The sequence below is a fragment of the Eurosta solidaginis genome, unplaced genomic scaffold, assembly GCF_040869045.1.
Source record: "Eurosta solidaginis isolate ZX-2024a unplaced genomic scaffold, ASM4086904v1 ctg00001065.1, whole genome shotgun sequence".
Lineage (NCBI taxonomy): Eukaryota > Metazoa > Arthropoda > Insecta > Diptera > Tephritidae > Eurosta > Eurosta solidaginis.
Genome location: NW_027136910.1, coordinates 108,601 through 116,187, shown reverse-complemented (window position 1 = coordinate 116,187; position 7,587 = coordinate 108,601). Strand labels below are relative to the sequence as shown.

Genomic DNA, 7,587 nt, shown 5'->3' with positions numbered 1-7,587 from the left:
GCTCAAATTTTCCAATATTTTCCATTGTTGATTTAACTTAAGCTGTTATGCCAATATTTTTCAGCCAGCTTATTTCAAATAGGTAATTTCTCCAAAAGCAAAATAAATTACAGCAAAGATTACAGAGTTAAACAGCCTTAAAATATCAGCTATGTTGAGGCGGACAGCATAGCAAAAAGTATGGTGAATTCCTCGCGCAGCCGTTCCACAAAGTTTTACAAGTCTACAATGTACCATCGTATAATTTTTAAAATCTTTGGTGCATGGAAAAATAGTGGAGACACATACCTTTTCGGTTATAGTATATAACCCATACCACAACTTAAAGTGCAGAATAGTGGAGACACACTTTTTATACTCAGCTAAGCAGAGCTCATAGAGTATATTAATTTTGTTCGCATAACGGTACCCCGTTGATCTGGGCGAAAAAAGAAACTCATTTAGCCATGTCCGTCCGTCTGTCCGTAAACACGATAACTTGAGTAAATTTTGAGGTATCTTAATGAAATTTGGTATGTAAGTTCCTGGGCACTCATCTCCGATCTATTTAAAATGAACGAAATTGGATCATAACCACGCCCACTTTTTCGATATCGAAAATTTCGAAAAACCGAAAAAGTGCGATAATTCATTACCAAAGACGGATAAAGCGATGAAACTTGGTAGGTGGGTTGACCTTATGACGCAGAATAGAAAATTACTAAAATTTTGGACAATGGGCGTGGAACCGCCCACTTTTAAAAGGTAATTTAAAAGTTTTATAAGCTGTAATTTGGCAGCTGTGTATGTAATGTTCGGTTACACCCAAACTTAGCCTTTCTTACTTGTTTAGTACAAATTTTGTGCGCTACAATTTTATAAGTGTAGATTAAGCTATGCACTTAGCAGTTCGTACAAAGTTTAAGTGCATATGTATATACATGTAAAAAAAAAAACACAGCTTAATTGGCATGGGGAGCTTCCCAAAAAATAAAGTATATTTTCAAAGAAAATGACTGCACTTTCAAATTTTATTTGTTTTGTAATAAAGAGAAATTTACATGACGAGAAAGTGTAATGAATGTAACAGGAAAATGTGTTTTTAGCATCTTCAAGAACGAATGTCTTCAAAACCATTACCAATTTCAAATTCTGAACACCAAAGGCCTTTAGAAAAGTATACGCTCATTTCTGTGTCTAAAATTTGTCGACCCCGTGCTATTTTCTGAGATCTGCCCCCAAATTTCAACCTTCCCTAACACTAAAACTCCATCATCAAAAATCTCTAAAACAGTACACAGTGCGCAGAAAAGTATGCGACTTTAAATAACATGATGTCACAAGGAATTACAGCCTAACTTCTATACCTTAACATAGGACTGAGGCGGTTATTCCTTATAATCATACAGTACTAAACGTTGCATACTTTTCTGCACACTTGGTACTATTTCAGAGATTTTTGGCGATGGAGTTTTAGCGTTAGCGAAATCTGAAATTTGGCGGCTGGCTCATACTAGAGCTATCAAACCGAAACCTATAACTTTTTAAAAACTAAGAAAAAAAGCAAGTATTGCACAACTTTAAACATTTTGTATTGGAAAGCCAAATAGGTGCAGCCACTCCAAAGTTTTAGCGAGAGAATTGAATGAACCCTCCTAAATATGACGTAACATAATTAAAGCCACATGTTAGTATAAAACCCCTATTCTTAATGATCCGCATCATTACTTATTTTGGATCACCCTAGTGTATACCCTTTTCATTGTACCCCTTGTATTCTCTAGCACCACTTTTAACACTCATCCAAACGTACGTACGTAAGTCAAGTAGCTCCCTCAAATAAGAGCGATTGTCCACTTCAGCAAAAAGTTTCTGCTGTTCTGTTATTCTTGCCACTTTTTGTGTTGTTATTGCTTTTTAGAAGTTGGTTGTTTTAAGCATTTGCTTTTACATATTTGTTGGTTTTGTGTATAATTTTTCATTTTTTATTTTCTTTTTTTAAGGACCTTAGAGGAAAAGGTGTTTTTCTTTGTTAATGGCTTTAAGAGGGTTAAAAGTGTTGCGAAATCTAATTACAGCCAAAGTTGGTGGAAAGAGGGACAAGTCAGATTTTTTTGATAAGTATTTAAAAAAAATGGTTTTTGTGATTTTTGGAGATTAATATTACACTGGTAAAGAAAAAAAGTTAACTTAAATAATGTAGCCACCAATGGTTACCAGATAAGATAGAACAGTACAGCACTTAGCTCTGCCCAGCCAAAGCACTTATCATTGATCGTTATCAAGATCACCGAAAGGTGATTGCTAGAAAGCGACCTCAGATGGCGTGCTATTAGTATTGACGTTTGAGGAAACAATAGGGTGCTTGCGTGATGAGCGATTTCCAAGCAGATCTCATTGCGAGAACTGTGGGATTTTAATTTGCTGCTGGCCACTTGAGGCCTGTTCTAGTAAACGAGTCAGCTTGGAAAGAGCTAATATGGCACTGGTCTCAAAATCTGATGTCGCCCAGCGTTCAGTAGAATATTTGTAACTCCACGCAGTGAGCTCCAATATCATGGACAGTACCTTCAGTATAATATGTGTAGCGATATCGCCCTGCTCATGAAGTTATGTCGGCTCAGTAGCAGGGAGCCATTAAAAGGGTTGTGCGAACTTGGAGCTTAATCCGAAACCAAATCGGAGCAACGCTGGTACAGCGCGCGACAACGGTTGAATAGCGGGCAGCCAACAGCGCAAGTTAAACGACTGATGGTATACCTTCGCCGTAGCTGCTGGTCTCAGGAAGTAGGCCCTTTAATGACACTAAGGATATTCATCTTAGAAAGGTAGGAAGCTGGTAGGGGTCTGAATAGAGGGCGGATTTGTACCAGCTGGACACCGTAATCCAACCCGTGGGTAGTAGGGGTAAGTGGGACTTTTAGGTATAGTGGTAGGTATACGCGCCCGTACACGGTCAAATCCCCTGAGAAGATCTCGGTGCTCTACAGCTTCCGCAACCCAATTGTCAACATCAGCTCTCGGGCAAAGCCCTGTTATAAATATGAATGTGTCATACGCATATTAAGAAGACTTGAAGAAGACGGTGCAATGTGGTCATACTAAATCGTTCCCGAGATGCTCAAAGGCAACAACAACCACTGGCCTTCTTTGGAAAACGTCTATCCCGCACCCTTGCATCGTATGTGCCAAGGCGGTGGTGCTCCAACTTTTTTTGTGTAGGAAACTTTGAAAAAGGAGAAAAATAAGAAGGGTATGTGCTCAAAGCATCTCTGCTTCTGAGGGATGAGCGGCTAAAGAAAGGCGCAACCCTTCGAAGTAGTATACATTTTAACAAGATTGGGTGATACAAAAGGAGACAACCATTGCATATGATCAACCAAGCATGTGTAAGTCTTATAGCATTCGACAAAAAATTATATATAAGAGATGACTACAATCTGAGGATGGGCGTAATTGCACCGCTTTTTGGAGTCACATGCTCATAAATTAGGCGTTGTTAGTAGCAGCATATAAAGGAAGTGCGGGCTGCAGGAAGAAACGGTTGATCACGTTCTGTGTTGTGTCCTGAGCTAACGAGATTAAGGCTCCAGCTCCTAGGCGCGCCAGAGTAACCAATTATCGGGACAACAATTAGGATGGGTCCTAAAAAATTGCTAAGAGGAAAGTATTATTTTAAAACATAAGTCCTGTTGCTTTGTTGATTTTTTTAGTATGATTGTCAACCAAATTCTGGAAACACTCTGCAGACATCCAGTCTGTGTTTAATATACATCGTATCGTGTACTATTTTTTTTATTTTTTCTACGAATTGGAGGAACCTACATCGAATAGCATCTGTCAATTATTTCCTTTTCATGGCAAAAATACTCTGGAAGGCTGATATACCACCGAGAGTCGACCTCGTTTAAGAAAAACTTTTCTTATATAAGAACTTGTACGTGAGACCATCGATATGGTAGTGTGCTGAACAATCTCTATACGATGGCTTGAGCCGGAAAAATGAGATACCTCTTTAAGCTTTCGCCGCTAATATTTTTTTGAGGAGGGTTTTGTCTTTCATCTGATTCAGCTTAAGAATATCCTTAATTTTGATTCGCCTTTCGATACTTATTCCGGTATTGCGTAAATCTAAATGTTGCAACATCTTATTGAAACCAATGACTTTGCAGAGTTGCTTGGCAAATTCCTGTAGTAAAATAAATATTAGTTATTTTTATAAAAACTACCTTCAGGACCAAGTTTGAAACTGTGTTACCTCACCCACATCATTGTTCGAAACATCAATACTAATTAATGACTTATTCGTCACAATCAATTTCATGAATAATTAATTTTGCAATCGATGAACAAATGGAACAACCACTTATATCAATCATCTCTACGGGCATTACATACATGAGCGAAAAAATGGCAGCAGCACCATCACTTTCAATTGGATTCATGCGTAATATTAGTTTGCGTAGAGAATGTCCTCTAATAGTGCGACTGAGTATGTATGCGCCTTCGGAGGCTGAAAGTTAAGGAGAAGAAAAAACCTGCAAAATATGAGCTTCAGTGAAGGGGTTTCCGTACTCACTTATTCTATTATCCGTTAGATCGAGTACCACCAATATACCAAAAGATTCCTTATTGCATACACTCACAAATTCTTTAATCCCAGCATCACGCATAGTGCAATGAATTATAGACAATGAAGTTAACTTGTGACAGCCTTTATCCAGAGCGCGCGCCAATAATGGCAATTGATGTGATTCGAGTTTGGTGCTATGAAGGCTATCTCAAGAAAAAGGGTACCATTAATGTAAGGTGATGGGAGTCATACAATACTACATGCACTTGAAGCTTACCAAAATGTGACTAACTCATGACACTCACTTAGTCCGCGTGACAGTGTCGTTATATCTTTCTTTGACATTGTATTGCTACCCAAACAAAAGTTAGTGCCCACCGTCTTTGTTGCGTAAGTCAAGCGTAGCATTTGCAATTCGGGTAAGTTGCTCAATATGAAATCGAGTGGAATGTGATCTGCCGATATGGAGTTGAGACAAAAGTATAAGGACGTCACCGGAAGAATTGTAATATTAATACACTTTCCATCTGTTTGGGGATTTCCGTACCACCTTTTTTGCAAGAAATGAAACCGGTTTAGTTGTAGGAGTTTGTATCGTTAAAGTTTCGGTTTCGGCTTTAATGAAAAGATCAAGATGCATCACAAAAATGAAACGAGTCACATGCTCATAATTGTACGATTGAGCCTTTGAAAAATGAAACGGTTAAATATTAATGCGATTTGTATTTTGGCTTTACTGCGCAGCACTTCGAAGGACTTCGATTTTTGGTATGGTCTCCATTTTATATATGAAAAATGAAAAGATCCTAAATGGTATCAATTTTGAAAAGTAGAACCGCGGCTACCGTTTCAATTAGGTTTTGAAAAATGAAACGGTTCTAAACGGTTACTGTTTCATTTTCGGTTAAAGGAAAAAGGAAGCTACGTACCGATTACTGCTTCAATTTAGCTTTTGAACTGATAACGGTTCAAAGCAATTACAGTTTCGGTTTCGAAAATTGATATGGCTCTTATGCGGTTCTTAGCGGTTATTATCGTTTTTAAAAGTCACATTTTTTGGATTCGCCGTTGAAAAGTTAAGCGGTTCTAAACCTCTAGGGTATATGGAATAAATAAGCTCCGGTTTTGAAATGTAAAACGGTTCTAAACGGTTTCGATTTTCATTTGTTTTGCAAAATACTACGTTTCTAAACAATTATAATTTCGCTTCTGGTTTTTAAAAAATCAACTTCCTAAAGGGCCACCTTTTCGATTACGGTATTGAAAAAGAAAGTGACTTTAAACGGTTACGGCTTCAATTTCGACCTTCAAATAGGAAACAGTTCTAAACGATGACGATTTCGGTTTGAATTTGAAAAATGAACCTGTTTTAAACGGTTACCGTTTAGAATTATAAAGCGGTTTTGAGAAATATAACGGTTCAACTGCGGCTTTAAAACTGAAATGGTTCTAAAAGGTTTGCAAAGATGGAAAGTCCCAAATGGTTCCAATTTTCGTTTCGGCTTTGAAAAATATAACGGCTCTAAAAGGTTTGAAGATTTGAAAGGAGAAAAAAATTCCCAAATTTTTACAATTTCGTTTTCGGCTTTGAAAATTTAAACGGTTGCAAATGGGTACGATTTCGATTTCCATTTGGAACAACAGTGTAAACGTTCTGTTTCAGTAACGTTAAAAATGGGTTACATTTCCTATTTTTGTGTTGAAATAAAGCGGTTGTAAATGGTCACGAATTCTATTCCAGTTTCGAAAACTGAAACGGTTCTAAACAGTTTGAAAAAAGCAAATGTCCCACACGTCAACAACTTCGTATTCGGTTTGAACAATAAACCGGTTTTAAACGAGTATGTTTCGATTTCCGTTTGGAACAACAAAACGGTTGCAAAGGGTTACATTTCCTATTTTATTTTTGAAATGAAATGGTTCTAAACGGTGGTGGTTTTACAAAATGAAATGATTGTAAACGGTTGACGTTGCGATTTTGGTTATGAAAAAATTCAACGGTTCCAAAAGGTTGGGTTGCAATTCAATTCCGATTTCGGTTTCGAAATAATTAAGCGGTTCGAAATGCTTGGGTTGCAATTTCAATTTTGTTTTGGTTTCATGGCTTGCTTTTTCACATATTTTTTCTTACCCCCAATATATTTCTATACTTTCCTTTGCCTACTCACCATTACGTCCATCGGTGGCCGGTTGTAAACGTGTTATCTCCAGTCGATTTACATATGGCGCACAAATATCCAACACCACTTGCGCTTGATCTTGCTCATAATCGCACGTCTCCACGCATCCGATATAGTCCTGCAGATGTCGCTGCATGTAGATGCTAATCCATGGTTGCGCTTGTGACAGACTATTTGTGTGATGATGTGGCTTCCAACGTTGTTGACAACAATGTCGCCAAAAGTAGTTGTCACGTATGTGTTCGGTAAGTAGCTTCAGCGGCAGTTGCGTATCCAGGTGAGTGAGTATGTAGTTACGATCCTCTTGACGCGTCAACACCTCATAGATGGGATTGTCTGGCAGAAGGCAAGAATTTTGCGTTAAACATATACAGATATTATTTTGATTTAAATATGCTACTTGTATTGTCGTTGATATAATAGTAATGAAGTTATTACCATTCCAATTGGCAACGATGGCATCGAGCGCCAAATGGCGCAATGATTCCGGTTGATTTGGCAATGGCTGCTGCTTCTGCTGGTCGTGACTATCAAGTAAGGATTTATCGTGCAATCGTGGTAATATCTCATCGTTTGGATTGAAATATGCTTTAGAGGTATTCACACTGACACTAGAGGGAAATTCGGTACATGAGAAATTCATTGCTTGTAGTTTTTGTTTTAATTAAAAATAAGTTTTACTTAAAGGCTTATGTGGACTAAATTGTTCAGGCAACATTTATTTATGCAAGCAAAATAAATAATGGTGATTGTGTCGTCATGGTAATTGTATATGTGTTTTAGGCCTTTTACATCTACGACGTGGTACACAAATTCATAGGCAGCATTAAACCCAAAAGAGATGTTCAGATGCTC

The 7,587-nt window shown here is 37.7% G+C and overlaps 1 pseudogene; it reads right to left on the bottom strand.

The window, feature by feature from the left end:
* Positions 1–3,994: 3,994 nt before the first annotated feature.
* On the bottom strand, positions 3,995–7,375 carry LOC137235756 (dynein regulatory complex subunit 5-like; annotated as a pseudogene).
* Between the last annotated feature and the right edge of the window lie 212 nt (positions 7,376–7,587).